Here is a 23,948-nt window from a genome sequence, read left to right as displayed (position 1 = left end):
CCTTACTGTTCCATGTTGACCAGCAATCTCCTCCTTTACCTGAAGGTACTTTGACAACGTTGCGTTTCTCCTTGTGACTTTTTCCGCTTGCCTGAACCATTCCAGCGGTGCTTCCCTTTACCTCTGACAGACACCAACTGTACTTTTTGGTTGGTTCACCTCTCCTTTTTAATTGTGTCTCTGTCACCCCCACATCATCTTCATCATATAGTGCACCTTCTTCTTATTCATCGCTGCCGTCATCGTAATCCAACATCAGCTCATCCTCTCCTGAACCCTCCTCATACACTGCTCGACACACCACTCCCCACTCTTCCTCGCAAGCATGTCTCTCTCCAACATAGAGTGGTTCTTCTGTCTAGTGTCACATGTCTGTGCCCTCGGTTTAGGGAGGGTGGAGGGCAGACCCTCCCACCTTTTTGGGCCAGTGTCCAGGGCCATCATGAGCCTCACCGGCATCTTCACCCATCTGCCAGCCTCACCTGCTGGATTCGCGGGTCCTTCCCAGTCAGGCTGCACCAACCTGGGGGGTTCTTCTCACCACTGGGCCCCTGAGCCACACCAGCTCCCACTGTCACTGTCTCCACAACTTGTCATTCTGGCACTCATAGCCGTTGTTAGACCTGACAGCCTTAAGGTGGCCATCCCCCAACTTTTTGCCTGCCTCCCTCCATTATTCTGACCCTGTTTTTGCTGGTTTTAGGACTTTGCATACTTTACCACTGCTGACCAGTGCTAAAGTGCATGTGCTCTCCCCCCTAACCATGGTAACATTGGTTCCTACCCAACTGTCATATTTAATTTACCTATAAGTCCCTAGTAAAGTGCACTACAGGTGCCCCCTATGGCCTGTAAATTAAATGCTACTAGTGGGCATGCAGCACTGTTTGTACCCCCCACATAAGTAGCCCCTTAACCATGTCTCAGGCCTGTCATTAAAAGGCTTCTGTGTGTGCAGCTTCACTACCACTTCGACTTGGCATTTAAAACTATTTGCCAAGTCTTAAAACCCTCTTTTCTTCATATAGGTCATCCCTAGGGTAGGTCAGAGGGAACCCAAAGGGCAGGGAGCTGTGTAAGTAAAAGGCAGGACATGTCCTGATTGTGAAAAATCCACAAGTTCGTTTTCCACTACTGTGAGGCCAACTTCTCTCATAGACTAGCATTAGAACTGCCCTCAGATACTTTTAAGTGGTAGATTCTGATGGGGAAGGATCAGCCCGCCATGTTTAGTATGGCCAGAATGGTAATAAAAAACCCTGCTTGTTGGTGAAGGTAGATTTAATATTACTATTTTAGAAATACCACGTTTTGAAAGTGGGCTTTTCTCTGCACTTACTGCCATCCGTGCCTTACAGGCTGGTCTGTGCTTCCCTTGTGCATTCCACCCAGACAACCATAAACACAGGACACTCAGGCCCGTATTTATACTTTTTTTGTGCCGCATTTGCGTAGTTTTTTGACGCAAAAACGGCGCAAACTTGCAAAATGCCATTGTATTTTGTAGGTTTGCGCCGTTTTGCGTCAAAAAGCGGCGCAAATGCGGCACTAAAAAAAGTATAAATACGGGCCTCAGTCACATCTGCATTCATCTGCATACTGAATGGGTCTCCCTGGGCAGGAAGAGTGGAGGGGCTGTCTCTTACAGTTCAAAGGCCAGTGGCCTGCCCTCACACAAAGGACTGATAGCCCCCCATGGGGATCCTGGCAGACAGGACTGGGCTGAAAGGGGAACTTATGCACTTCAAAACCACTTTTTGAAGTCTCTCACACGTCAAAGGCATTTTTGGGTATAAATACTGGGTCACTGACCCCACCAAATCATACACATCTGGAGCTACACCTGAACTCTGTTAGAGAAGCTGCCTGGCTGCTGAGAAGGACTGCTGCCCTGCTTGTTGCCCTGCTGCCTGCTGGCCTCTGACTGTGCTGGAAGGACTCTGCCTTGCCTAAAAGTGCTCTCCAAAGGCTTGGAATGAGCTTGGCTTCTGTTCTGAAGTCTCAGGGCCAACTAAGACTAGCTAGTTCACCATCTTCAGCTACTCCAGAACCGACTTCAGGGACTTCAGCACTGACGTCGCTGCCCAACACCACAGCATCATCTGTCTCGGTGGTCCTCACAAGTTGACAGCGGCCTGGAATGCAAGTCTGACGTTGCCTCAATGCCTCAATGCCACTAACATACCGCAGGGTGATCGCAACACTGTGAAGTCAACACATTACGTCTTGACTGACTGGATCCATTGACCCCTCCGGGTCACAAGAAATCAACTCCTCACCACTGACGCTGCACCATCTCCACCTGCAACCGGACGGAACCGACGCCTCACCTCCCCTACCTCGCAGTACAGAACCGATGCCTCACCTCCCCAGACATCGTAAGGGACTGACGCCGCACCAGCTCCAGCGACGCCTCACCTCCACGACTCCATGAGACGTCTTTGTTTTCAAAGACACTGTGGGGGTCATTACGACCTCGGTGGTCTTTTTGCAAGACCGCCGAGGGACCGTCGTGCGGAAGACCACCTGTGCAGGCGGTTTGCCGCTCGGCGTATTATGACTGTTGGCTGCTCTCCGTCGTTATTCTGACGGAGAGCCGCCAACAGCCATACATGCGGGCGGCAGGGGAGTGGAGGTTGCTCCACCTCCACTGCCACGCCAACAGAACACCGCCCAGCGAATCACGTCCTGTGATTCGCCGTGGCGGTGTTCTGTTGGCGTGGCTGTGTCAGCGGAGCTGCCCCCATGGCTCCCGTCCCCTCCCGGAGGATCGACGGAAAAGGTAAGTCGATCGTCCGTTAGGGGAGGGGGGCGAGGGGTGTTGTGTGTTGTGTGCGTGCATGGGGGTGTGCGTGTGTGTATGTAGAGGGGGGTGTGAGTGCGTGTAAGCTTGCGGGGGTGTTGTGTATATGGGAATGAGTGCGTGTATGCCTGTGGGTATGTCTGTATGGATGTGTGCGTGTATGTTTGAATGTGGGTGTGCTTGCCTGACTGTGTGTGTGGCTGTGGGCATGTATGTCGGGGTGTGTGCGTGTGTGTGTTGGTGCTGCCTGCATGCATGTCGGGTGTGTGTGTGAGTAATGTGATGTTGGGGGTCGGGGTGGGGACAGGGGCCCTGCCACCTTTGGGGGGTTACAGGGGTGGTGGGGGTGTAGGGGAGGGGGTGGTGGGGGGACCCCTATCAGTGCCAGGGAAGGAATTCCCTGGCACTGATAGTGCTTACCACCATGGATTTCATGGCGATTCAAACCGCCGGAAATCCACGGCGGTAAGCCGGGTCCAAATACCGCCGGCGGTATACTGACGGCCGCAGGGCTGGAGACTCAGGTCTCCAGCCCAGCGGTCGTTTCCGCCCTGGCGGTCGGGACGGAGAACCGGCGGATGGCCATGGCAGTAACCGCCATGGTCATAATTCACCAAGGTGAGACCGCCAGCCTGTTGGCGGTCTCACCGCCGGTTCTCCGCCATCCGCCAGGGTTGTAGTGACCCCCTGTGTCTGGGAGTCCGTGTGACTCCATGACCGGTGCTTGTGGTGTCAGACTATAAGGAACAACTCCGTCAGTAGCCCCAGTTGGAGGGAGCTATTTTGTTTTTAAGCACTTTAGTGGGGTTTAATCTTTAAAAATTCATAACTCTGCTTATGTATGTTGGATTTTCAGTGCTTTGACCTTATTTTATTCAGATAAATATTATCTATTCTTCTAAACATGTGTGGTGTATTTTTGTGGTGTTTTCGCTGTGTTACTGTATGAGTTATTGCACAAATACTTTACACATTGCCCTCTAAGTTCAACCTGATTGCCCAGTGCCAAGCTACCAGGGAGTGGGCACAGGATAATTTGGATTGTGTTGTGACTTACTCTGACTAGGACTGTGGTCCCTACGTGGACAAGGGTGTATACCTCTGCCAAACTAGAATCCGAGCCAGGTTCTTTCCACTTGTCGTGAATATATGTGAAATAAATCTTATTCCATGTGTGTTTGCTTTCACACATCTGTAGGAATTGTTGTACTATTTGCAACCCTTACGTCCACTACTAGTTCCATAGACGAACTCCATTTCGATGAGTGGAAAGAATTTGGCTGGGATTCTGGGAAAAATCACTGATTGGGAATTGGACGCAACACAAAGAAAAGCTTGATTTTTGTTATGATGAGTGTGCTACCTGTACAAACTCTTGTCCTGATGATGACCCTTTATTGATTGGTTCTCCTTTTGGGGTTGAAACGTCGACATTAATTCTTGTGGTTTATTTCAGAATGTAATGAGTGACTTCAGAACACCTGGACTGGAGGGGTCCCCTAGAAGTTCACTTTTTCTCTTATAGATTTTTAACCACAAACTGTATCTATTGTAGATAACATTTGACACTTTTATAATTAATCATGTTTCACTGCACCGTTATCTTAGGAGCAGCTAAGTTTGCTAAATCATGTTAACAATTGAATAAAAGTGATATATTCATAAGTACCTTTGACCTTTTGGGTTTACAAAGTTCTTTTTAGAAGTAACTGTTGCCGTGGGAGTCAAGGGCCACACTTCCCCCTCATTGTGGGATAACCTGTCTGCTGAACTTCTGATGGGGAGGTTGCTGCCATGCTGGCTACTCCGAGCTGGGCCCATTACGACTTTCACGCTGGGCTGACAGGCAGAAACCAAGGTTTCTGCCTGTCAGCCCAGCAGGAAAGTGTGTGGTAGCATTGTCGCCAGCTTGTAATGAGGCCGGTAGCAATGCTGCCACCGCAGGGTGCACCAGAACCCTCTCAATGCTCACTGTCTGTACAGCAGACAGTGAGCACTGTAAGAATGCTGGGCAGGGGGACCTGTGCACTGCCCATGCCAAGTGCATGGGCAGTGCACGGGCCCCCATGTGGTCCCCTGCACCTGTCCTCTGGCAGCCTTTTCATGGTGGTGATATTGCCATGAAAAGACTGGCGGAGAACCAGGTCATAATCAGCAGGGTAGTGCTGCTGCAGTGCCGCCCTTGCTGATTCCGACCTCCGTTACAGTCAGCCCTTATCGGAATCACCAATCCCGGTGAAGATGGCGGAACCCTGACCACCAGGGTCGAAATGGGGCAGTCAGACCAGCACAGCAGCGGCGGTCCTGACCACCACCACAAGTCACACAGTGGATCCCTGGATCAGACAAAACTAAATTGGGCCATTTCGCTCAATAGAGTGATCCCTATATATGTCCTACAAGGTAAGGATACCTGCATCCTGACCATTTCTCTGTTTTTGCACTCTTCTTTTCCCACCCCCAGCCGATGTGACAAACAACATGGCAGCAGCAACTTTTCTGTCAGGTTGTGGCCAGCCAATCAGAGCCTTACTTTTCCCCCAGAGCTGCAGAGGATCTGCATCCTTATATATCAATATTTTTTAAACTAAAATAACCCCTAAGCTACTGAACTGTGGCTACAGGTGCTCTGGTACTCTGAAGAGTAAGGTGATAATGGTGGCGTGGTGGAGGGGGGACAGCCCACGATCAGAAGTGGGGTGCTGGCATCCTTGCGGCCCCCACCATACTTGCTGCTGATCGGGCCACCCAGCTGACTATACCCCTTAAGGGGACAAGACTGCATGGTAGGACTGGAGAGGAGGTGAGCCCCGAGTGGAGAGCCTTTCTAGCAGGGCCCCCTGAGAGTTTCCCACACTACAACCCCTGGGGGAAGGCGATCCCCATCATCTACTTGGACTTCCTTGTTGGCACTAAATCCGTGAGCCTGGAGCAGAGGTGGAGGCACCCTGCAGATGGGCTGAGATGGACTATTAGTTCTGGGGACTATGGTATGGTGACCACTGTGGGTGCATTTGAGGAGTTCGAAATAAGGTGCAGACTGACGGCCACTATGGCGGGACATCCCTGTAGCCTGACCACTGCTGGGCTTGCGCCACTTGGCTCCCTGAGATGGCAGATGGGTGCCTGGGAACTCTCCTGGGTGACACTGCTGGAGCTCCTGGCAGGTTATGAGACACCATTCTGCAACTAACTTTGGGGGCACTTTTTCCCTCATATAATTGCCTGGAGTCCTTTACTACAATACCTCAGATATGCACTCTCTTTTGCACTGCTCAGGAGCCACAGGAATATGTCCCCTGTGCACCATACACATTGACGGTCACTTGTGTAACCTTACCTGACCCGTGGCTTATAGACCTCAAGTGGCTCACCGCCTTTGCCTCTTGCCACTACTCAGGGCCTCCCGATGATTACATAGTGACTAAATATTGGCACCTCTCAGAAAATGGGCCCTCCCTCCCAGATTATCCTTTCTAACATTGGAAATGGAGTCTCACCCCTTCTCCCCCGAAACAACTTTCTGCCTGTTCCCGGTAAGACTACCATCCTACCTACCTGGCCACCATGGGGAAGAATACTTGCAAGTGTGTCCCGGACATGGGAGAAATGTCATGGCCAGGGATAGGAAATGGTGAGACCAGGGAAGATATCCACCCTGATCCTCGGAGTCCCACCTTAACTCCCATACTACAGGACATATTACAACTATCACAACCTCACGCAAGGCCCTCAAAACAAAAATAGGCATTCTTGGCACTGATTTAGGCCTTTTGCAGGATGATCATAGACGCCTCACTGAATGAGTCACAGCTGCTGAGAGGGACCTTGCCGATGTGCACCCCTACATTGTCAATGGTCAACTTGCCACCATGGAATCACGCTTTAGAACACTAAAAGTCAAAGCTGAAGACATAGAAAATAGATCACACCGCAATATATCAGAATCATGGGACTCCCTAAGAAGATTGAGGGCACTGACATGACGTGTCAACCGTGTGGCTCAATGGTTAGAGTGGCAGAACCTGATGAAGAAATCTGGCCCGGGACCAGGGTTCAATTTCCCATCTCGGCAGGTCTTGGGCTCAATTTCCTCGGACCTGATAATTCTTGCATCAGTGCCTAATCTAATTCATGGGTCCCACTCTGTAACTCTGGGCAATAGCTTGCTTAATCACCACAACGGCCCCAACAGTGCTGGGATGCCTGGCTTCACCTTGGAGGTTGCCCAGGAGTGGGCACCTCACAGAGAAAAACCAGGAGGGGTTCCACAGTGGTATGCGTACAGCGCCTTGAGACCCTAACAGGTGAGTAGTGCACTATACAAGTACGAAGTTAACAGTTTTACATGATGACATATTTAGAGGGGTGGCATCGAACCGCCATGGCTCAGAGAGCATATCTACACTTTTTGTGCTGGAGCGCACCCATGCATGCTGTTAAGACTCCTCGCTCCAAGGACTCCTCAAAGGAGGTGGTGGCACAATTGCTCTATTTCAAGAACCATGATCACATCCTGAGGCAAACTAGTCAGAGGCAAACCCTTACTGTAGAAAATAGCAGAGGGATTATTTTCCCAGATTTCTCCAGTGAAGTACAGTGCCAGCGGACAGAATTTGCTGATGCTAATAAGAAACTGCGTGAACTTGGGATCCCATTGTCAATGCAATTCCCTGCTCGTCTGAGAGTGATAACCTCTGAGGGCAGTAAGTTCTTCCACTCACCACAAGAAAAGTGGGCATGGCTGGATCAATAGTTTTGAGCGGGGAGCCCCGGGAAAAACCAAGAGGGTGCCGCCTGCACTCCCACTGTTGAAGAAACTTGGGCAGCTCAATGACCCCTACAGTGACAGAGACACAACAGGAATTACAGAGAATGGTTGCAGCAGTAGTATCCCTAAGTGGCTCTGGTTCTGGACCATTCTCTCCTTCCCAAGAGACAAATGGGGTTGATCGGACTCTGATCATGACTCCAACTCAGAGCTCTCTAGTGTCACATTACCAAATGTTATCCCCAAGATCACAGATTAACTAATTTAAAAATAAGGCTTTAGCTTGAAACCTGAGGATGGGAAGGGAGGATTTTCCAGCATTCCTCATGGTACTGTTATGATTCTTCATGTACTACCCTGACATTTCTCCGCACTATGGCAATTGATCCGAACTCATTTGTCATATGGGTGCCTAGGCGACTTGCCCTAGGCTTGGCTATACATCTCTCCCAAGAAACTATCCTGTGTGTTTAGTTTTGACCTAAATTTAGATGGGGGAGTTTCTACTTCCTGTCCCTGGGTATGGGAGTTGGGAGTTGTTTTCTTTGATTTTTTTAACTTGCATATTGGGAAACCCTCTGAGTCTGAATCTGTTATTGAATCTATTACGCAAAAACAACAAGTGATGGACGGAATGCTGAACATTGTCAAACATTCACCCCCAGTACAGTGATCTGGGCCTAAATCCATCGTTTTTTTGCTGCCCATGCCATTCCAGTTTGGACCCAGCCATATGCAAATCAGTCTTGACCCTGTTCCCCATGGGAACAGTCCAGCCCGAACTGCTAGGCCAGGTCTTCCCTGGACTGGAAACAAGCATCCTGGGACCGGTTTCGGGGTTTCACCCCTCATCAGCCAGGCTAGCTTGAATCCAGTGGCATGGGAAGCACGGGACCCACGTCTGGGCATACCCTTCCCACTTAGGGCGACAAAGCAAAAACAACAAGTGATGGACGGAATGCTGAACATTGTCAAACATTCACCCCCAGTACAGTGATCTGGGCCTAAATCCATCGTTTTTTTGCTGCCCATGCCATTCCAGTTTGGACCCAGCCATATGCAAATCAGTCTTGACCCTGTTCCCCATGGGAACAGTCCAGCCCGAACTGCTAGGCCAGGTCTTCCCTGGACTGGAAACAAGCATCCTGGGACCGGTTTCGGGGTTTCACCCCTCATCAGCCAGGCTAGCTTGAATCCAGTGGCATGGGAAGCACGGGACCCACGTCTGGGCATACCCTTCCCACTTAGGGCGACAAAGCAAAAACAACAAGTGATGGACGGAATGCTGAACATTGTCAAACATTCACCCCCAGTACAGTGATCTGGGCCTAAATCCATTGTTTTTTTGCTGCCCATGCCATTCCAGTTTGGACCCAGCCATATGCAAATCAGTCTTGACCCTGATCCCCATGGGAACAGTCCAGCCCGAACTGCTAGGCCAGGTCTTCCCTGGACTGGAAACAAGCATCCTGGGACCGGTTTCGGGGTTTCACCCCTCATCAGCCAGGCTAGCTTGAATCCAGTGGCATGGGAAGCACGGGACCCACGTCTGGGCATACCCTTCCCACTTAGGGCGACAAAGCAAAAACAACAAGTGATGGACGGAATGCTGAACATTGTCAAACATTCACCCCCAGTACAGTGATCTGGGCCTAAATCCATCGTTTTTTTGCTGCCCATGCCATTCCAGTTTGGACCCAGCCATATGCAAATCAGTCTTGACCCTGTTCCCCATGGAACAGTCCAGCCCGAACTGCTAGGCCAGGTCTTCCCTGGACTGGAAACAAGCATCCTGGGACCGGTTTCGGGGTTTCACCCCTCATCAGCCAGGCTAGCTTGAATCCAGTGGCATGGGAAGCACGGGACCCACGTCTGGGCATACCCTTCCCACTTAGGGCGACAAAGCAAAAACAACAAGTGATGGACGGAATGCTGAACATTGTCAAACATTCACCCCCAGTACAGTGATCTGGGCCTAAATCCATCGTTTTTTGCTGCCCATGCCATTCCAGTTTGGACCCAGCCATATGCAAATCAGTCTTGACCCTGTTCCCCATGGGAACAGTCCAGCCCGAACTGCTAGGCCAGGTCTTCCCTGGACTGGAAACAAGCATCCTGGGACCGGTTTCGGGGTTTCACCCCTCATCAGCCAGGCTAGCTTGAATCCAGTGGCATGGGAAGCACGGGACCCACGTCTGGGCATACCCTTCCCACTTAGGGCGACAAAGCAAAAACAACAAGTGATGGACGGAATGCTGAACATTGTCAAACATTCACCCCCAGTACAGTGATCTGGGCCTAAATCCATCGTTTTTTTGCTGCCCATGCCATTCCAGTTTGGACCCAGCCATATGCAAATCAGTCTTGACCCTGTTCCCCATGGGAACAGTCCAGCCCGAACTGCTAGGCCAGGTCTTCCCTGGACTGGAAACAAGCATCCTGGGACCGGTTTCGGGGTTTCACCCCTCATCAGCCAGGCTAGCTTGAATCCAGTGGCATGGGAAGCACGGGACCCACGTCTGGGCGACAAAGCAAAAACAACAAGTGATGGACGGAATGCTGAACATTGTCAAACATTCACCCCCAGTACAGTGATCTGGGCCTAAATCCATCGTTTTTTTGCTGCCCATGCCATTCCAGTTTGGACCCAGCCATATGCAAATCAGTCTTGACCCTGTTCCCCATGGGAACAGTCCAGCCCGAACTGCTAGGCCAGGTCTTCCCTGGACTGGAAACAAGCATCCTGGGACCGGTTTCGGGGTTTCACCCCTCATCAGCCAGGCTAGCTTGAATCCAGTGGCATGGGAAGCACGGGACCCACGTCTGGGCATACCCTTCCCACTTAGGGCGACAAAGCAAAAACAACAAGTGATGGACGGAATGCTGAACATTGTCAAACATTCACCCCCAGTACAGTGATCTGGGCCTAAATCCATCGTTTTTTTGCTGCCCATGCCATTCCAGTTTGGACCCAGCCATATGCAAATCAGTCTTGACCCTGTTCCCCATGGGAACAGTCCAGCCCGAACTGCTAGGCCAGGTCTTCCCTGGACTGGAAACAAGCATCCTGGGACCGGTTTCGGGGTTTCACCCCTCATCAGCCAGGCTAGCTTGAATCCAGTGGCATGGGAAGCACGGGACCCACGTCTGGGCATACCCTTCCCACTTAGGGCGACAAAGCAAAAACAACAAGTGATGGACGGAATGCTGAACATTGTCAAACATTCACCCCCAGTACAGTGATCTGGGCCTAAATCCATCGTTTTTTTGCTGCCCATGCCATTCCAGTTTGGACCCAGCCATATGCAAATCAGTCTTGACCCTGTTCCCCATGGGAACAGTCCAGCCCGAACTGCTAGGCCAGGTCTTCCCTGGACTGGAAAGAAACATCCTGGGACCGGTTTCGGGGTTTCACCCCTCATCAGCCAGGCTAGCTTGAATCCAGTGGCATGGGAAGCACGGGACCCACGTCTGGGCATACCCTTCCCACTTAGGGCGACAAAGCAAAAACAACAAGTGATGGACGGAATGCTGAACATTGTCAAACATTCACCCCCAGTACAGTGATCTGGGCCTAAATCCATCGTTTTTTTGCTGCCCATGCCATTCCAGTTTGGACCCAGCCATATGCAAATCAGTCTTGACCCTGTTCCCCATGGGAACAGTCCAGCCCGAACTGCTAGGCCAGGTCTTCCCTGGACTGGAAACAAGCATCCTGGGACCGGTTTCGGGGTTTCACCCCTCATCAGCCAGGCTAGCTTGAATCCAGTGGCATGGGAAGCACGGGACCCACGTCTGGGCATACCCTTCCCACTTAGGGCGACAAAGCAAAAACAACAAGTGATGGACGGAATGCTGAACATTGTCAAACATTCACCCCCAGTACAGTGATCTGGGCCTAAATCCATCGTTTTTTTTGCTGCCCATGCCATTCCAGTTTGGACCCAGCCATATGCAAATCAGTCTTGACCCTGTTCCCCATGGGAACAGTCCAGCCCGAACTGCTAGGCCAGGTCTTCCCTGGACTGGAAAGAAGCATCCTGGGACCGGTTTCGGGGTTTCACCCCTCATCAGCCAGGCTAGCTTGAATCCAGTGGCATGGGAAGCACGATGGATTAAACCCAGATCTATGACTGGGGGTGAATGTTTGACAATGTTCAGCATTCCGTCCATCACTTGTTGTTTTTGCTTTGTCGCCCTAAGTGGGAAGGGTATGCCCAGACGTGGGTCCCGTGCTTCCCATGCCACTGGATTCAAGCTAGCCTGGCTGATGAGGGGTGAAACCCCGAAACCGGTCCCAGGATGCTTGTTTCCGGTCCAGTGAGGACCTGGCTTGGCAGTTCGGTCTGGACTGTTCCCATGAGGAACAGGGTCAAGACTGATTTGCATATGGCTGGGTCCAAACTGGGGTGGCATGGTGAGCAAAAGAACGATGGATTAAACCCAGATCTATGACTGGGGGTGAATGTTTGACAATGTTCAGCATTCCGTCCATCACTTGTTGTTTTTGCTTTGTCGCCCTAAGTGGGAAGGGTATGCCCAGACGTGGGTCCCGTGCTTCCCATGCCACTGGATTCAAGCTAGCCTGGCTGATGAGGGGTGAAACCCCGAAACCGGTCCCAGGATGCTTGTTTCCGGTCCAGTGAGGACCTGGCTTGGCAGTTCGGTCTGGACTGTTCCCATGAGGAACAGGGTCAAGACTGATTTGCATATGGCTGGGTCCAAACTGGGGTGGCATGGTGAGCAAAAGAACGATGGATTAAACCCAGATCTATGACTGGGGGTGAATGTTTGACAATGTTCAGCATTCCGTCCATCACTTGTTGTTTTTGCTTTGTCGCCCTAAGTGGGAAGGGTATGCCCAGACGTGGGTCCCGTGCTTCCCATGCCACTGGATTCAAGCTAGCCTGGCTGATGAGGGGTGAAACCCCGAAACCGGTCCCAGGATGCTTGTTTCCGGTCCAGTGAGGACCTGGCTTGGCAGTTCGGTCTGGACTGTTCCCATGAGGAACAGGGTCAAGACTGATTTGCATATGGCTGGGTCCAAACTGGGGTGGCATGGTGAGCAAAAGAACGATGGATTAAACCCAGATCTATGACTGGGGGTGAATGTTTGACAATGTTCAGCATTCCGTCCATCACTTGTTGTTTTTGCTTTGTCGCCCTAAGTGGGAAGGGTATGCCCAGACGTGGGTCCCGTGCTTCCCATGCCACTGGATTCAAGCTAGCCTGGCTGATGAGGGGTGAAACCCCGAAACCGGTCCCAGGATGCTTGTTTCCGGTCCAGTGAGGACCTGGCTTGGCAGTTCGGTCTGGACTGTTCCCATGAGGAACAGGGTCAAGACTGATTTGCATATGGCTGGGTCCAAACTGGGGTGGCATGGTGAGCAAAAGAACGATGGATTAAACCCAGATCTATGACTGGGGGTGAATGTTTGACAATGTTCAGCATTCCGTCCATCACTTGTTGTTTTTGCTTTGTCGCCCTAAGTGGGAAGGGTATGCCCAGACGTGGGTCCCGTGCTTCCCATGCCACTGGATTCAAGCTAGCCTGGCTGATGAGGGGTGAAACCCTGAAACCGGTCCCAGGATGCTTTTTTCCGGTCCAGTGAGGACCTGGCTTGGCAGTTCGGTCTGGACTGTTCCCATGAGGAACAGGGTCAAGACTGATTTGCATATGGCTGGGTCCAAACTGGGGTGGCATGGTGAGCAAAAGAACGATGGATTAAACCCAGATCTATGACTGGGGGTGAATGTTTGACAATGTTCAGCATTCCGTCCATCACTTGTTGTTTTTGCTTTGTCGCCCTAAGTGGGAAGGGTATGCCCAGACGTGGGTCCCGTGCTTCCCATGCCACTGGATTCAAGCTAGCCTGGCTGATGAGGGGTGAAACCCCGAAACCGGTCCCAGGATGCTTGTTTCCGGTCCAGTGAGGACCTGGCTTGGCAGTTCGGTCTGGACTGTTCCCATGAGGAACAGGGTCAAGACTGATTTGCATATGGCTGGGTCCAAACTGGGGTGGCATGGTGAGCAAAAGAACGATGGATTAAACCCAGATCTATGACTGGGGGTGAATGTTTGACAATGTTCAGCATTCCATCCATCACTTGTTGTTTTTGCATTGAATCTATTACCCCTGCAAATGCACATATACCCTGGAAAAGTCTGGTTCCCACTAAGGGGGTTATCACATAGGGCTTCCTATCACACATACATGGCAAACACCACTGCCTGCAACTGATATCCTCAAATATACAGGGAATTCACATCATAGCTATGTGTTACAAGGTATTCTCCTATTTAAATAGATGGGGGTCCACATAGACCTACTACAACAAAACGCACCTACCAGCTAGAGGGTGCAGCACTGCAGTGCCGGCGGAGGGGGAAGACCTACTATACTACTTATTCTTCTTTTTCTAGAGGAGTCCTAATTTGGGCTAGAACAGAAATCTGTAGTAGACCCAAAGGGCAGGTATGTAGCAGTGGCTGGTAGGCTTAAAGCGAGGGACATTACATAATAAATATCTATGGCCCCAATGAAAATCAAAGTGCATTCCCATCAAGGCTGTAGGCACAACTAGCCCCTTTTTAAACTTAAACTACAATAGTTGGTGGAGATTTGAAATGTGTTGCGGACCCTGAGCTTGACCACTCCCAGCCCCACTGCACAATTCCCCTATCCATCTCCTAGCCCGAGCATTTAGAGACTGGCAAGAGAACTGGAACCTCCTGGGCTCCTGGTGTTTCAGAATCCCCTGCACCTGGGCCTATTCCTTCTTTTCTCCCTTGCACGATTTACATGTATGCCTTGACACTTTTCTGTGCTCGACTGATACTCATTCTCTAGTACAGGAGGTGGAATACCTCATGCGCACATTTCAGATCATAACCCAGTTTTAAGATACCTGAACTGGCATAGACCACCTCCTAAGATCCCCACTTGGAGGTTAAAGCCAGAATTATTACAGGATCTGTTGTTCAGAGAGGTCATAATAGGAATTTACTTCAATGACAACACTGGGACTGCCTCTAGCCACCAGGGGAGAGGGATGCATTCAAAACTGTGCTCCACAGTTTATGTCTTGCTGAATCGATGGGCATCCGGGCCACACTGCTCCAGGAGCTCTATGACACTGAGAAAATACTCAGATGCAGAAATATATCACCCAGGTCAACCATTCTTGCAACAAAGGCTGTTAGATGTCAAAGAACAAGTAGCGACTCATACTGAGCTCCTACGATCTTTTGACTACAGAGCTTGCATGGAAAGATCCCACACAGAAAGCAGTCGCACTGGCCACTTATTGGCATGGATATTCAACCCCACTAGATGAGGGACAACCATAGTAGAGCTAACGTCTCCTATGGGAGATATCTTCTACACACAAACCGACATTAATAACGGCTTTATGCACTATTACCAGGAATTCTACTCAAGTAAAATGCCACATGATGATGCGGGCCTACAAGACTTCCTCAAGTCAGTTGCCCTTCCACACCTTATGGAGGAAGAGGCAGATGGCCTGGGAGCTGACATTTCCCACCTGGAAATCCTGGGGGCGATCAAGGGTCTAGAGAGAGGTAAAACTCTGGGATCTGACGGACTACAAGCAGAGTTCTATGCTGCATATGCCACAGAGCTTGGCACTAAACTGGTTGAGCTTTACAAAGCTGCTCGAGACACCAGAGGCCTACCACAAACTACCAGGGAGATGCTTGTTGTGCCCCCACTTAAACCCGGGAGACCAGCCAATGACTTAAGGCTTACCGGCAGCTCTCAATGCTGGAAGTCGATTATAAAATTCTGTGTAAAATATTGTCTAATCGCCTATTCCCATTTATGACAAAACTGATTCATTCCAACTAAGCAGGCTTCCTTCCAGAATGAAACACCGCAATCAATGTGAGGCGGCTGTTGATGCTCCTGGAGATCTCCACATATGACAGGGAGAGGGCAGCAGTGCTGTCTGTAGATATTGAAAAGGTCTTCCATAGCCTGGAGTGGAACCACCTATATGGCATCATGACCCACAGGGGGCTGGGTCAAGGCTTTGTAAACTGGGCACGCCTACTTTACACTAAATCCACTACCTGGGTCCGCACAGGGTACACCATCTCAGATAGTTACACCGTCAGGTAGGGTTCTCAACAGGGCTGCCCTCTCTAGTCCCTACTATGTGCAATAGCAATGGAATCCCTTGTGAGCTCGACTCGCTCGGGGACCTACTATAGTGGTCATTGCCACTCAGAGGATAGCTCTATAGGCTGATGACAGCCTGCTGTTTTCTCCACAGCACTGGGAACAACCTAACGGGAGCCAGAACCTTTTTAGAGAACTTTGGCACTCAGTTGGGACTGAAAGTAAATTGGCAAAAAACAGACTATTCCCTACTAGGGAAGATGTTATAGCCCCCTTTCTTTCAGGTGACCTCCTTTGAGAACCTTGATGCCTCTCCTACCTGGGAATGAAAGTCTACCATAATCAATCGCACATAACTGACCGGAACTTTGGGTTTGCGATACGCAACCTGAAAAAACACATAGATTTCTGGAAGACTCTCCCGTTTTCAGTGGCAGGCCAAATAAGTCATCCTAAAAATGGTGATATTACCCAACTTTTTATACCTTTTTGGAATGCTTTCTCTCGGGGTGCCCAGATCATTCTTTATGGACCTCAATACTATTTTAACAGCCTTTATCTGGGGCCAAGGTTGCTGACAGGTGGCTCTAGCCACTGTACAATAACTGACCTCACGGAGGGGACTGTCTGTCCCTGATTTTGAATCATACTATTTGGCGGCCCAACTCCACTGTTTCACTCAATAGATGGTGGTTAGGCAGTCACCAGGTAGGGATGTTGGCCCTTTAATCCCACCTTACCCTATGAGGACTTAGTAAAGACGATACTAAAAGTAGGTTGAGTGTCAGCAAATGACCTTAGGGAATGTGCAGTTCTCCAGAAATGTTGGACCCGCTGGCTGTGGAAAATGCATACCAGGGTTCTCTACTCTCCGGAGTTGCTGCTTAAAATGCTGACACTGCTCCCACATGAAGGGAATTGGAGCAGATCACACTACAGGAATGGATGGCAGCCGAGGCCGAGAAGACTGGAGATCTGTTCCATGAATCGGTACTCATAACTCGTCACAAACTTGATAATTTAGCTTACAAGGAGACACATTCTAGGCCAATGAACCTTTTGACCACGTTTGGAGACTTCCCAGGACGAGATATCCGCTTAGCATTTCAATCAGTAAGACAATAACCTCATCAATATTCACAATAACTAATCAATTGAGCTAATCAATATCATGCAATAAGAATCGAACACCTCGACCTTGCGGTCATGAATAACCACACAAATTTAGTAAGAGTTAGGATATTTATTCCCTATTAGTTACAATCTACTAGCACATTTATTAGTCTCAATATCAGTAAACACATCAAAACCACTACAATATGGCAACTCGTGTAAGACTTTATCAGAGCATAGATCATGAACATTAACACAAAGCACGACGTTAACATGAATTAGTTTTCGCAGAGTATCATTAGCACGTTATTCAACAAAGCAAGAATTCAGTCATGTGTCTATTTGCATCCAGTATTAGTGAACTCTTTAACTACCCTCGAATTAACATCAGCATGTTGGGCTTCATGCAAAACAATTTAGCAACTCAAATTTAGAAAACATCTAACTATGGCCTCTATCAAAAGAGCAGTTGGTACCTAGAAAGAAAAGGCAAACAGACAATTACAATATATCATCAGATAGTTACCCATCAAAATGGGTCAGCATATAGCGTCAGTCTTCATCCTCAGGACATCAGTCGATTCGCCATCAGCCAGGATAAAACAGGCAAATTCAGCAGGGCATAGCTAAGAATAGGGCTCTTCCCTCATAAGGAGGAGAAGTAAGCACTAGGCAGGGAATAGGATGAGCATGGTCCAAAGTATCAGACAGCTAAAGACAAAGTCCCTCAGAATAGCAAGGTTATGGCTAAGAAGAATAATGGCTTCAAGAGTGGCAGAGTAAAGACGAGTAATGGCAAAGAATGGCCGATTTCTTCTTGTGTCACGGCGTAATATCAAATCTGTCAAACAAGTCTTTAATTTCCCATTGGGCAATATTTGGTGCATCGTTATCTCTGTCCAATGATCCATCACACACCTTACTAGAATTTTCACCTAACACAGTTCTCATGTAGTTTATTGGCTCCTGTGATTGACGTCTTCATTGGGTAGAATGTCAGGTAAGAAAAGTTACACTTGTTGCTCCAGTCAGTAGTTCCATTGTCTTCTCCTAGTCCAGGCGACCTTGCACCTGTCGCAAATTACACTGTTGCATTCGGCAAGAATATCTCCTTGAGCAAGTCAGGGCCCATGAGAAAGAATTTACTACGCCTACACACATATCTTTAGCTTCTGGAAAAGTACAGCTTCGTGTCCTTCAGGAAAGCAGCACATTGCACGTTAGAAAAATACAGTTAATATGAGACGAGGCAGCTAGGCCCAGACCCTTGCTAACTAAGGCCTAGGTATTAATTTAGCAAAACCTTAATACATAACTCTTAATTGCTAATATAAAGTCACACATTAGTACATTGTTAATTCATCATTAGTCAGTTTCATTAATCATCGTATACATTGGTGGCCACTCCCCGTGGGCACATTTCAATGCATTTATTATTTCTATATTAAAACATTTCTATGCGGTTTCATTATACATTACATTGCAAGCTTTTCATGTTTATATTAATTTCAAAGATTACGCTCCAACAATCCCTCCTCTGATGACTCTTGTCATCACACAAACCTTTTCCTTTACAATTTCATTCTAAAATTTCCTCATCTCAATTTCTTCCCTCAATTTTGCCTTTTCTAATTTTGCTCTGAACATTTTCTCCCTTTTCTTTTCTTCCCTCCTCTTATTATTTTTCGCCATTTTCAATTTAATTCTTTTGCTAAGTTTGCATGCCAACCATAATCCAAATAAGCAAGCTAAAACAATCAATATCCCCTGTATTATTTTTGCCAATATCCCATGTCAAATATTACTAAACCATCTTCGCACTTCAGCAAGTCCCTTTCCAAACTTTTCCCAAACACCTGGCTCGTTCAGTTCCTTCAAATCTGTTCTATCTCTTGTTAGGTTAGTAAGCATACTTCTAATCTCATTACTATTATCAGGTATGTAAGCACAACAATGTCGCTCATTAAGCATTTTACAAACTCTGCCATTTTTTGCTAAAAGAATGTCTAAAGCAAGCCTGTTTTGAAGAGTCATAGCCCTCTCCGCAACAACTTCAGTATCCATCAGGAGTATAGCCCCTGTAAAATTTGTCAACATGTTATCCACAATAGTAGACGACTTTCGAATCTTTACGGAGTTTAAGATAACCCCCACTGAAGGAATTATGGTCCCAAAATATGTCTCCTACTACACCAGCAGCAGTCTCTCTCCTTTGTCTAGAATGATGTAATTTAGACAATTTCGAAATCCTCTAACTGAGATATCTTTGGGAAAACTATCCCCAAATAAGATGTCCCATACCATTCCTTTGGAAGACGGTAATAAGCATTAAGTCCACATGTATATTAGATCCCAGGGATCGCTGGATCCTGTCCATTTAACATGAATGTCCATTTACTCTGAAACAAAAACACATGCTTACATTTACTCGTTCCCACAAACACATTGTCATAATATGACTTTGGTCGCATAATGCAAAGCTTGCCTACTCGTAGTGCATCTAAAGCTAATTTCCCCTGTTCCCTAACTGCACTATAATTTTCACTACTAATAAAAGATCGCTGCTGCAATCCTTTCTCCAATTTTCCTTTCAAAGCCCTTCTCCTGTCTTCTGTGGGATCTAGAAAGCTTTTCTCTACAGGTGTAAGCAAACATGTCAGATTATTGCGGTGTGCATAAGATGTACTAATTGTTAATCTCGCTTCAAAGAACCCCTTAACTAATTTTATGCTATAGTATTTAGCTACAATCCTCTATGATAGGCACATAAGAAAACACAAGATCATGATTCAAATAAAAGTACTGAATCTCTTCCTGGTTATAGAATTGTGTTAGTAACAGACTACAGCTTATCCCATATGTTAGGGGCAAACTATGGCAGGTAACTCCCTCTTGTACCGAAACAGGAATCTGTGTACACACATAACAATCTTTCACATCCATAGTATCAACATACTCACTCAGCAAGCGATAGAAAACATTAGTAGATAGTTCCCCTTTTACGTTAGTTCCCTCATGCAAATATCTTGTGTCCTGCTCAAACCTCTCCCAAGCTGTTAGTGTAGCGGCGGTCTCAGGAATTGTAGCATTGTTAGTCTCACTCTTATCCACTAATGGCATGCCCATAATCACAACTATGATGAATATCACACATATGACACCTACAACAACACCCAAGCATTTACAATGCCTACTTCCTCTATTATCATTTCTAGTGTTAGCCATGATCTGTAAAAAATCAGAAAGCAAAGTAATATTAGTTCAAACAACAACCAACTGAGGATGGTTGAAGCTTATTATGATATTTCTTTTCAGCAAAGCTAAGCAAAGTCTTTCTCCAGCAATTATTTACAGCTTTCGCATTCACTCCCAAGATCCTTGTCAATTCAGGTTAGCAGCTTGTCAAAACCAGTTCTCAAAAGTCTATTCAGGTTAACAGTGTCACATCCGGTAATTTATCAGTCTCTTTTCTCAACTTTTTTTTAATTCAATTTTTTCACATCAGCACAGTCTCTTCCTCTGGCCAGACTCAGTTAGTAAAGTACTGACCTGGGACTTCTCGCTCAAAACAAAACGCCAAGAACTCTTGTTGCCACTCAGCTGACGTTGCATATGCCCATTCAGGACCTGCGTATCTTCTGTTTGCTATTCTCTTTCTTTTCAACTTGGAATCACCCTGCAATTCTCCTTCACTCAGATCTTCTCTCCTTGTTGTATCGACCTCCTCCTCTATTGCATCTTCAACAACCACTTGTCCTTTTGTCACTTGCAGTTCCGGCCACTTATCTCCTGTCAATGTCTCTCTGGTCTTTGATCTACCTGGTGGCAACTCGTCGCCCTCCTCCGATTCTATGGTGTTCTCTCTTGATGGACCTGCAATTTGCTCAGGAGGAGTCTGGACACTCTGACTCTCATCCGCCTCAACTCCTTCGCCTTCTGGGTCTGTCAGGGGCTCAAATTCTTGACCACATCCGTCTGCTTCTGGGAGAACCTCCTTCTGACTCGGTCCTCCTGGCGCCTCAGTTGAGATAGGCTCACCGTCACACTTCTGGGTCTCCTCTCCTTCGTCTCTTATTGGAGTGACCAAGCCGTCCTCAAAGGGCTCTCCTTCTGTCTCAGTTCCCCTTTGATTACTCTCCGGTCCTGAGACTTCCTTTTCTGTCGCTGTTACTTTTGACAATTCAATTTCCTCAACAGTTGGACACGTCACCTTTTTCTTGTGACAGGCATGTATCCCGTTTGGAATTCCCGCACACTTCACAGCAGTAGTAGTCATTAGAATTACTTGGTATGGCCCCTTCCAACATGGCTCCAAACACAACTTCCTCATGTGTTTCTTGATGACAACCCAGTCACCAGCTTTCAGGTTGTGACCTGGATCATTTATCGGTGGCAGTGTGGTTGCTTCCACCTGGTGAGAGAAAGAACGGACCACGTCAGCCAGACCCTTGCAGTAGTCCAACACCATATCATCCGTGATATTCACAAGAGCATTTGCAGGCACTGCGGGCAGTCTCATAGCTCGACCCATGAGAATTTCATGAGGAGACAGTCCTGTTTTCTTGTTGGGTGTATTTCTCATTGACATTAGCACCAAAGGCAATGCATCAGGCCATTTCAAATTTGTAGCTGCACACATTTTTGCCATTCTCGACTTCAGGGTACCATTCATCTGCTCCACTAATCCTGAGGCTTCAGGGCGGTAACTACAATGCAGCTTCTGCTCAATGTTCAAATCTACGCACAATAGCTTAACCACCTCATTGTTGAAGTGACTTCCTCTATCTGATTCTAAAGAGATCGGAAACCCGAAACGTGGTATAAATTCCCTAAGCAGCAGCTTCGCAACCATGAGACTGTCATTCCTACGTGTAGGGTAAGCTTCAATCCAGTGACTAAAGATATACACAATCACCAACACATATCTCAGACCTCCACATACAGCATCTCGATAAAATCCAATTGCATTCTGCTAAATGGACCTCCTTCTCTCCCAATGTGGCTCAAATTCACCACTGTCCCTTTCCCCGCATTCATCTGATGACAGATGATGCACCTGTGACAGATCACTTCTACAGCTTGTCTGCACTTTGGGTTAAACCAGTCAATCTTGAACAACCTGATCATGGCATCTCTCCCAATATGTGCTTGCCCATGGTAAAACCGTGCAAACTGTGACAGGAGACTGTTCAGCAAAACCATTTCTTCTCATCTGAAACCCACAGGTCATCTGGTCTTTGTACACACTGTATCCTAACCCAAGAACGTTTCTCATCTTTTCTGGCACGTCCCTGCAACAATTTTAATTCCTCCAACGTGTCAACCACCCTCAAAGCGTAACTTGATGCATATCTCATTTTCTGTTTCAGGGAACAATTCCCACTGATCTTTATATGATATACAGTTTATTGCACAAAACCTTGCGACTTGACCTGCATATCCATTTTCCCATTGAAACAAAGTCTTGTGATTTCACATGAGCGCTGCATTTCACCATGGCAATTGCATGAGGTAACTGAATCGCATGCAACAATTCCTTAATTCTTTCACCATTTTTCACTAGCGAGCCAGAAGAGGTCAGGAAACCCCTCTGCGACCATAGTTGGCCAAAATCATGAACAATTCCAAATCCATATCTGCTATCAGTATAGATAGTTACTCTCAATTCAGCGGCGGCGTGGCAAGCTCTAGTAAGAGCAACCAATTCTGCCACTTGAGCAGAATACACTCTCTCGTGCCAAGACGCTTCCAGGATACCAGTGATTGTACACGCAGCGTATCCGGCTCTCAGTACTCCTACTGACTCTCTCAAACATGAGCCATCAACAAAGATAATTTTGTCATTTTCTTCCAATTGGGTATCTTTAATATCAAGCCTTGGTTTGGTACACATTTCTGTTATCTCAAGACAATCATGTTCTACATCATCAGCATCCTCAACATCTGTATTCTCATTTAGAAGCAAAGTTGCCGGGTTCAGAATTGTACATCTTTTCAATGTTACATTTGGTGACCCCAATATAATCGTTTCATATTTCGTCAGTCTTGTGTTTGTCATGTGCTGCGTTTTGGTACGGGCTAACAAGATCTCAACTGAGTGCAGGACCATAACTGTTAAAGGATGTCCCATCACTATGCCTTCACGTTGTGCGAGGCTTTGACCAACTGCTGCTACTGCACACAGACAACCTGGTAAGGCTGCTGCAACTGGGTCCAAAGTAGCTGAAAAATATGCTACTGGTTGGTTTACATCTCCTTGGACCTGTGTCAGGACAGACAAAGAACATGCATCACGTTCATGATAAAACAGAACAAAAGGCTTCGTGTAATCAGACATACCTAAAGCTGGAGCCCTGCACATACACTCTCACAGCTCAGTAAACGCCTTCATTTCTTTCTCTGTCAGTGTTAGGACATCTGGCCCATCTTTAACCATCAGTCAGTAGGCCGCCATTCCCAGAAACATCTTAACATCTCTCCGTGTCGTTGGGGAATTCATCTGCAATAAGGCGGTCACTCGTTCCCTGGATAACTTCCTCGACCCTTTCTCAATTAGATGACCTAGGTATTTCACCTCTTTCTGACAATACTGCAGCTTCTTTGGGGACACCATATGCCCATTCTTTCCCAAGTGGTTCAGTAAGGCAATCGAAACGTACTTGCAGTCATCTCTTGTTTTAGACGCAATCAACAAATCATCAATGTACTGCACTAAAGTGGATTGAAAAGGCAATTCCGATGACTCCAAATCCTTCAATATCTGATTGAGGATGAAAGGTGATTCCGAAAACCCTTGAGGAATTCGACACCAACTGTAGACCTTGTTCAAGAATTTAAAACTGAAAAGAAATTGGCTGTCCTCATGAAGAGGCACAGAAAAGAATGCTTGGGACAAATCCACTACAGTGAACCATTCTGCATCACATGGAACCTGGGACATTATTACAGCTGGATTTGGCACTACTGGGCAACATTTTACCACTATGTCATTGATTTTTCTCAAGCCTTGGACAATTTGAACTTTCCCACAAGGCTTTCTCAGTCCCATTATTGGTGAATTACATGGACTGCTCATCACCTCCTTCAAAACTCCTTGCTTCACAAAGTCTGCAATTAT

At 47.7% G+C, this 23,948-nt stretch overlaps 1 protein-coding gene across 2 annotated transcripts in view; it reads left to right on the top strand.

The window, feature by feature from the left end:
• Positions 1-23,948, top strand: part of BTK (Bruton tyrosine kinase) — a 448,809-nt gene that overhangs the window by 314,418 nt on the left and 110,443 nt on the right. The window lies entirely within an intron of this gene.

The sequence above is a fragment of the Pleurodeles waltl genome, chromosome 2_1, assembly GCF_031143425.1.
Source record: "Pleurodeles waltl isolate 20211129_DDA chromosome 2_1, aPleWal1.hap1.20221129, whole genome shotgun sequence".
Classification (NCBI taxonomy): Eukaryota; Metazoa; Chordata; class Amphibia; order Caudata; family Salamandridae; genus Pleurodeles; species Pleurodeles waltl.
The sequence above is the reverse complement of the archived record's forward strand: the minus strand, read 5'-3'. Positions and strand labels throughout refer to the sequence as shown.